Source organism: Prionailurus bengalensis, chromosome A2 (genome assembly GCF_016509475.1).
Source record: "Prionailurus bengalensis isolate Pbe53 chromosome A2, Fcat_Pben_1.1_paternal_pri, whole genome shotgun sequence".
NCBI classification, from domain to species: domain Eukaryota; kingdom Metazoa; phylum Chordata; class Mammalia; order Carnivora; family Felidae; genus Prionailurus; species Prionailurus bengalensis.
The window spans coordinates 111,932,353-111,941,079 of NC_057348.1; positions in this window are offsets into that span (position 1 = coordinate 111,932,353).

Consider the following 8,727-nt stretch of genomic DNA (forward strand, 5'->3'; position numbering starts at 1 on the left):
TAGTTCATTAGTTTTTTATTTTAACAACTGAATAATATATATATGCCACAATTTTTTCCCATTTATCCACTGATGGACATTTGGGCTGTTTCCTACATTTTGGCTATTGTGAATAGTCCTACTGTGAACAGTCATTTTCAAGGACTTGTTTAAGTACCTATGTTCAGTAATCTGGGGTATATATCCAGAACTGGAATATGCTAGATGATATGGTTATTGTATGATTAACTTTTTGTTGACATCTTTGTTAATACTTGTTATTTTACTTTTCTTTATTATAGCTATCCTTGTGGGTATGAAATGGTATCTCATTGTGGTTTGGATTTGCACTTCTCTAATGACTACTGATGTTGAGAATTTTTTCATGTGTTTGTTGGTCATCTATGTATCTTCTTTGGATAGATGTCTGTTTAAATCCTGTCTATTTCTTAAGTGGTTTGGTTTTTTTCTTGTTACATTGTAGATCTTTGTATATTTTGGTTACTTGAGCCTTATCAGATACGTGTCTTGTGAATAATTTATTCCATTCTGTAGGTTGTATTTTTATTTTCTTGATAGTTCCTTTGATACACAAAAGCTTTTAATTTTGATAAAGTCCAATTTATTTTTTCTTGTGTTGCTTTTGGTGTCATATCTAAGGATTTATTACCAAATGCAAGGCCATGAAGCTTTATCCTTCTATTCTCATATAAAGAGTTTTATAATTTTATATATTTAACTTACTGATCCATTTTGAGTTGATTTTTATATGCTGTGAGGTAAGGATACACCTTCATTGTTTTGTATGTGGTATGTAATTGTCCCACTATCACTTACCGAGGAAACTGTTCTTTAATTGCTAATAGTCTTGGCACTCTTGTCAAAAATCAGTGAAGCACAGATGGTATACATTTATTTCTGGATTATCAACTCTATTCTATTGGTTGAGATATTTATCTTTATGCTAATAACATACTGTTTTCTTTACTGTTGCAATGTATTAAGTTTTGAAAGTGGCAAGTGTGAGTCTTCTAACTTTGTTCTTTTGAAGATTGTTTTGGCTATTTCAAGCTCCCCATAATTTGTTATGAATATGAAGATCTCTTCCTCCCCTTCTTCAACAAAGGCTATTAAAATTTTGTTCAATATTGCACTTTATCTGTATAATATTTTGAACATTTTGGAAATCTTTATTTATGTCTTTGAATCACGTACATGAGATATTTTCCCATTTGTTTAGGTCTTTTTAAATTCCATAAAATGTGTTTTAGCTTTCAGTATACAACTCTTTCACCACCATGGTTAAATTTATCTCTAGGTATTTTATTCTTTTGGACATCACTGTAAATGGAATTGTTTTCATATTTTCTTTTGGCTTCTTTGTGTCCAGTGTATAGAAACACAACTGATTTTTGTGTGATGATCTTATATCTTGCAACTGTTCAGAATTCATTCTGAATTCAGAAAGGATTTCATGAACTTGTTTCCAATTCTTTTAAAACCTTCAACTTTACGTATTGCTCTAGTTAAATTTTCCAGTGGCCTACAATTAACCTAAATTTTTGAAAGTATCTATGAACTAACTTTAAAGTTTAGATGGAAAGGCAATGGACCAGGAATAACCAACACAATATTAAAAAATAAGAAGAAAATTGGAGCACTGACCCTACCTGACTTCAAGACTTAATATAAAACCACAGTAATAAAGACAGTGTGGTATTGGCATTGGTATTCATATTGAAAGAACAGACAAACAGATCTATAGGACAGAATGGAGAGCATAGAAATAAATCCACATAAATATAATCAACTGACTTGACAGTGGAGCAAAGACATTCTCTTCAACACATGGGTCTGGAATAACTGGACACCCACATGCAAAAAAAAGTGAATCTAGACACAGACCTTACACCCTTTCCAAAAACTAACTCAAAGTGGATCACAGTGGCACTTGGGTGGCTCAGTCAGTTGAGCTTCTGACTTTGGCTCAGGTAGTGATCTTGCATTTGGACAGTTCAAGTCCCGCATCAGGCTCTGTGCTGACAGCTCAGGACCTGAAGCCTGCTTTAGATTCTATGTCTCCCTCTCTCTGTGCCCCTCCCCCATTTGTGTGCATTCTCTCTCTCTCTCTCTCTCTCTCTCAAAAATAAACATTACTTTTTTAAAAGTGGATCACAGACCTATATGTAAAACAAAAATATGAAGCTCCTAGAGGATAACACAGAAGAAAACCTAGATAAACTTGGCTACAGTGATGTCTTTTTATTTTATTTTTTAAATGTGTATTTATTTTTGACAGAGAGAAAAAGACAGAGCATGAGCAGAGGATGGACAGCAAGAGATAGAGACACCAAATCCAAAGTAGGCTCCAGGCTCAGAGCTGTCAGTACAGAGACCAGCACGGGGCTCAAACTCACAAACCATGACATCATGACCTAAGCTGAAGTTGGACACTTAACTGACTGAGCCACTCAGGTGTCCTAGAGTGATGCCTTTTAAGATAAAACACCAAAGACACAATCTATGGAAGAAAGAATTAATAAGTTGGACTTCATTAAAATGTAAAACTTCTTGGTGAAACACAATATCAAAAGAATGAGTAGACAAACCATGAATTGGCAGAAAATATTTGCAAAAGACACATCTGATAAAAGACAGTTATCCAAAATTTACAAAGAACCCTTAAATCTGACAAGATAAGAAACAACCTGACTAAAAAGTGATCCAAAGACATTAACAGACTCCTCATCAAAGATGATATACAGATGGCAAAGAAGTGTATGAAAAGATGCTCCACATCATAGGTCATCAGGGAAATGAAAATTAAACATCAGTGAGATACAACTACACATATATCAGAATGGCCAAAATCCTGTACACTGATGACATCAAATGCTGACAAAGATGTGGAGCATCAGACACTCATACAGTTCTGGTGGGAATGCAAAATGGTAAAACCACTTGGAAAAAAGATTTGGCAATTTCTTACAAAAGTAAATATACTCTTACAATATGATCAAGCAATCATACTACTTGGTATTTACCCAAAGGAATTACAAACTTATGTCCACACAGAAACCTGCACACAGTCTATAGGAGCTTTACTATTAACTGTGCAAACTTAGAAGCAACCAAGATGTCTTTCAGTACCTTAATGGATAAATAAACTGTGGTACATAGAAAATGAAATATAATTACTATTCAGTGCTAAAAAGAAATGAGCTATCAAGCCATGAAATGACGTGAAGGAAACTTATACGCATATTGTTAAGTGAAAGAAGCCAGTCCGAAAAGGCTACATACTATATGATTCCAACCATATGACATTCCAGAAGAGTCAAAACTGTGGAGACAATAAAAAAGATCAGTGGTTGCTAGTAGGGGAGAAAGGTTGCTGTGGAGATGAACAAGAAGAGCACAGAGAATTTTTAGAGGAGTGAAAATCCTTTGTAAGATATACAGAGATGGACCTATATCATTGTACATTTGCTCAAATCCTTAGAAGCTACAACACTAAGAATGAACTCTAGGGTAAACAACGAACTTTGGGTGGTGATCATTTGTCAATGTAGGTTCACCCTTGATAAAATATGTGCCCTTCTGGTGAGTGACATTGATAAAGGGGAAGCATATGCAGGTGTGCAGGCAGGGGTATATGAGAAATCTTTGGACTCTCCTCCTGATTTTATTGGCAACCTAAAACTGCTATAAAAAATGAGTATATTTTTTAAAAAGATTATTTTCAGAAATCTTGTTGCTTCTTGAAGCCCAGATACATCATGCTTAATACATTTACTGAGCATCTGTTTAGTAATCCTATCAAGGGAAGAAATGAACTATATCTACAATGACTTGCCCTAAATGAATATATGCTGATTCTTCATGATCATTTTCTTCTTAGTGCTAAAAAACTATCCTTTTAATAATGTACTCTAGAATCTTGCTGAGATAAAGTCAAGTCATTAGTCTACAGTTTCTGGAATATACTGTCTTTTCTTTTTGAGAATAAGAACTTTTGCTAGCTAATGGTCACAAGGAAAAGATGAAGATAATTAAAGAATGTTTATTAAGATTTATTGCAGAAAATGAATATTTTTATTTTTTATTTTTTTAATGTTTATTTTTGGAGAGAGAGAGAGAGAGAGAGAGCAAGCATGAGTGGGGGAGGGGCAGAGAGAGAAGGAGACACAGAATCTGAAACAGCCTCAGGCTCTGAGCTGTCAACGCAGAGCCCGACGTGGGGCTCAAACTCACGGACAATGAGATCATGACCTGAGATGAAGATGGACGCTCAACCAACTGAGCCACAAAGGTGCCCCAGAAAATGAATGTTTTAAAATACAATGGGTAGAATTATCCTGAAAAGAAAAGAAGAATATACATGATTCTGAGGCAGAGGAAGGAAATTTAAGCTTTCATCAAAAGAATGATGAACAGAAACTGGTGACAGTAAAAGGAGAAGGAAAAGGATATAACAAAAAACAAAAAGTAGAGAATTAACCCCACAGAGAGAAGCAGCCACATATTCTGTGACACACACACACACACACACACACACACACACAAAGTAAAAAAGATTATTACCAAATATTGGCCAGATCCAAAAGAAAGTAAGAACTTGAAGCTTTAGACAATCCTCTGAGGTATCACCTAGAAGTTTAAAACATTCTCAACAAAGCCCATCAGAGTGGAAGAGAGACCCAAGTTAAGACATTTATAAACACTGCAGTTCACTACCTACCCTTGACAACTCATAATGAAACCAGGGATGGGAAGTGGGAGTCAAGATGGTAGAATAAGACAAGGTAATTGTGATTCACTTGTGATTCACTCCAATTCCCCCAGCCTAACAACTCTATTAAAACCCTAGTGATCCTGTACATAGCACATAAGAAGGCCATGCTCTTAAATCTTCATACAGATTACCTTCCTTTTTTAAAATTTTTTTATTTATTTTTTAATTTAAAAAAAAATTATTTATTTTTGAGACAGAGAGAGACAGAGCATGAGCAGGGGAGGGGCAGAGAGAAAGGGAGACACAGAATCTGAAGCAGGCTCCAGGCTCTGAGCTGTCAGCACACAGCCTGATGCAGGACTTGAACTTGACCTGAGCTGAAGCCGGACACTTAACCGACTGAGCCACCCAGGCGCCCCAGATTACCTTCCTTATATTACAATAATTTAGTGTACTGTTATGCACATTTTGTCAATAGATACATAGAAATTAAATGGTTTAAGTAATTTTCTCCAAGTGATGCTGCTAGTAGATTGTGGAAATGCCATATTCAATTCTTTTACTTCAAGAGTCTAATTTCTTAACAAGTTTGTAACCTGCGGTCATACCACTTGATCTTTCACTATGCCTGCTCTTAAAATTTAGATATGGCTAAATGTTGTGATATTTTTTTTCCTGAATATACGGACGTAAAAACTACTTAAAGGTAATTCAGTGTTGAATTGAATGGAGATAAAACTGTCACACTTAACTTTTCTGTTCAATAGGACCCTGCAATGCAGTGTCAAGGATTATACTCAAAAGCTAACTCTTGTATCACTTAGGTTGAATAGAATCTCAGGCTCATGGAGCTCTCCTTCCTGTATATAAAATGACACAACATGGTTAGTCTAAGCCCCTGTGTTTATGTCTTTTTTCTCATCCCCAAGTGTAGTAGAATATAGAATACTTTGGTAATGGAAACCCTATATCTTTTAATCCAATTCTGAACTGAGTCAGCAAAATTATTCCAAGCCTGACATTTTCAATGCTCGTGCAGTTGTTATATTCCAGGGGAATGTGACTACATTGGAAGGTGCCCAAATAGGGAAGTCAGAGCAGTGAAGTGTTGTTTGATGCACCCAGCTGGGTAAGTCGGGATGAGACCTGTGCCAGGGACCCAAACAGCCAGTGGACTATAGAAAGGATAATGAAGCAGGGAAAGCTAGTTGACCAAATCCAAGTCAAGAGATATGAGATGAGACAGAAACCCAAAGAATATGAGATATGAGAAAAGAGAGAGGCCCAAAAGAGAGCAGATGCCAAGGTCAATTCCTTCATGACGTTCTGACATAAAACTGGTTTATTGCAAAGTTCTTTAGAAAAGTGACTTAACCTCATAAAAACTTCCAATGTGAGCCAATTGGAATGAAATTATGCATTCATTTTACCAATCATCTCTGTGGGTTTAAATGATGATGATCAAGCCCTACTGGATTTTGTTTCATTCTGACATATATTCTAAAGTTAGGATATTAACCTGAAGCTCAGAATCTCTCTCCAGACTTTGGACTTACAAATGGATTGGATCATTTTCAATAGCCATTTGTTTTTTCTGGCTAGATTTGTGGTCCAACATGTTTCCTGTTGGTCAGGAAATACTGAAAGCACAGACTTTCCTCAGGAATTTTGCCATTTAGTTTCCAATTCTTTGCCAGAATTCAAACATGTCAAATACAAGGATGGTGGGGATGGAAAAAGTGAAAAAAAATTGCACAAATTTTCAAAACTAGGAAAGGGGGAATTTCATTCTTTGGGAGTAATGAGTGAAGAATTTTAAAAGAAATGATCAATAAAAAATATTTTATAAGCAACCTGTTTTAAAAAAATTTACATGCTTTAATTTAGGTTGCCATTCTTTAAGACTGATGATTAAAAACAGTATTAGAGCAAAAATTCCCTAAAATTGAACAGTGAAATATACCACCTGTATTTGATGTATTGGATCAGTTTTCTTGGTTCTCTTTGATGAGTAACATAATTATTATAGGATACTCACAATGGAATAGAAGTAACAATCAGTTAAAACTGATTAAATATTATTGCCACATTGATAGTAGATGAGAACAGTCAAAAGTAGTATCTTAAACATTTTCCAAGCATGTACCATATCTCTTCCTTTATCTCATCCGTACCGGGAAGAGGGTATTTTATAAGTACAATTGTTTCTAAACCAGTGTAAAAAGGGCATATTTCCAGGGGGGAAAATGTGGATGGCAGACAGGTTTGGCAGCACCAGAAGGATAAGGAACCTGGGAATGCCTGGATAAGGTAATGGGCTTTGGTCTAGACACTGTTAAACTCAATCTGGCAGTACAGTATTTGACTTGGGACTTAGTTAAAATCCTGCAGTGGGTGGTTCTGAAAATAAAAATCCAGTTAAACCATCTGGCTCTTCAGCTATGCAAAATATAAAACAATTTGCCTGGCTACCCTCTTTCCATCACTCCCTCTCTGATGACTTTCATTGCTAGATTCTATTTTTGGCATTTTTATTATTCAGAAAAACATTTAAGCCTGCTGAATCCCCCTCTACCAATTGACACGGATAGCATAGCATTTCAAAGCCTAATGCATTGACAGTCATAAATTATCTTTTGAAAAGTAAAAACAGACATTAGACTAGATGATATTTTTCCTACTTCATTTTACTATCACAAAGTTTTGTCTTTCGAAATGAGGTTATATAGAGATGTAATTTACTTAGTGCTCCAGTGGCTGGTTTTTGAGGTTTTGTAAGCTATTAAACCATTACCCAACTTACTCAAATAATAAATCTTTTAAAATGGAAAACAGCCAATCATGAAGTGACAATAATATAGAGCTAGAAAATGAATTCAGGTACAAATCCATATTTAATGGATAAACATCAAGGGCTATGGAATTGAATGCTAAATATAGTTAATTTAAATTGCTAGCAATCTCCTTTAGAGCAATCCATACTTTCTCAGAAAATTAAATAAACTATTGTATACATCAGTTTTGGAATGACATTTTTCCTCTGTGAAGTATCTAGAAAGATACACAAATAAGGTTAATCAATATATGAAACAAAAAGAAATGTGTAGTTCATGGAATCAGACTTTTCCCTCATTTTCCTTGGCAAATGTCTCTGGCTCATAAATACAGAAAGGTCTAATATTAGTAATGTTCAAAGAATTAAACATCTAAGCAATAAGAGACCACTTAAAATAATCAACATCAAAATATTACAAAGAATTTCAACTACTCAATATTACTGAGGCAATGGAAAAATATGTGTATCTATATACTGCCTTAACAGTATACAAGAGTAGGAAATTTCTGGAGTGTCGTTTGAAAATAAAGTTTAAAATATTTTAAAATAGGCTTACTCTTTGATCCCCAAATTCCATGTCTAACAGTTTATTTATTCTAAGGGTATAATTCAACAAAATGAATATTATACATATATATGTATGTATAGATATGTGTGTATATATACACACACATTGTAGCAACAAGAAGATACATGTTTTTGACATATGTGTGTATATATCATGTGTTTGTATACTTTGTGTGTGTATATATCCAGGCAGCATTATTTATTTATTTTCAAAACCGGGAACAAACTAAGCATACATAAAATGTAAACAATGCACGATATGCCCAAAGAATGTGATATTATGAAGCCATAATGATTTAAATTTATTTTTATTACCATGCCCATTTATTGACGATTATAGAATTCAAAGAAGGGCATTTATTAAGGTTTCTGGCAGGCATGACTTCCTAGGTGTGTGTACGTGTATGTGTGTACATGTGTGTAAAATGTGGGAGGGAAAAGAAGAAACAAGAATGGTAGAATGTTGAAGCTGAGTGATGTACAGGAAAGTGCATTACACTTATCTTTCTGTTTTGTATGTTTGAAAATTTTCATAGCATTTTTTTAAGCACACAAGATTTCACACCTCTTTTTAATAGTACAACGACCTTTGAACAAGATGAGTTTGAAT